Below are 314 nucleotides of genomic sequence, written 5' to 3'. Positions count from 1 at the left end.
CCAGCCGCGTGTTCGAACCGATCACAATATAGATCCAGGCTTGGATACCGATCACCACTGAGTTGTATCGCGGGAACAGCAGACACCCCCGTAAACACGTATATGTCACTGGATTCGCGATCGTTCACGTGTCCACCGGTAAGAGAAAAACACCAGGGATTTTTTTCCAGCCACGCGGTTTTTCCACCAGCGGCTCACAGCGACGGTGTAGTGTAGCGGCTTGGTGAAAAGTCAGCACGAGGGCCGCGTCGCGGCATCACGACGATCCTCGTCCAGAACGTCGAAGTTGGACGTGGCGCGACGTCGCCGCTACA

This window comes from Habropoda laboriosa, unplaced genomic scaffold (assembly GCF_001263275.1).
Source record: "Habropoda laboriosa isolate 0110345459 unplaced genomic scaffold, ASM126327v1 scaffold578, whole genome shotgun sequence".
Classification (NCBI taxonomy): Eukaryota; Metazoa; Arthropoda; class Insecta; order Hymenoptera; family Apidae; genus Habropoda; species Habropoda laboriosa.
Note: the sequence above shows the minus strand (reverse complement) of the source record.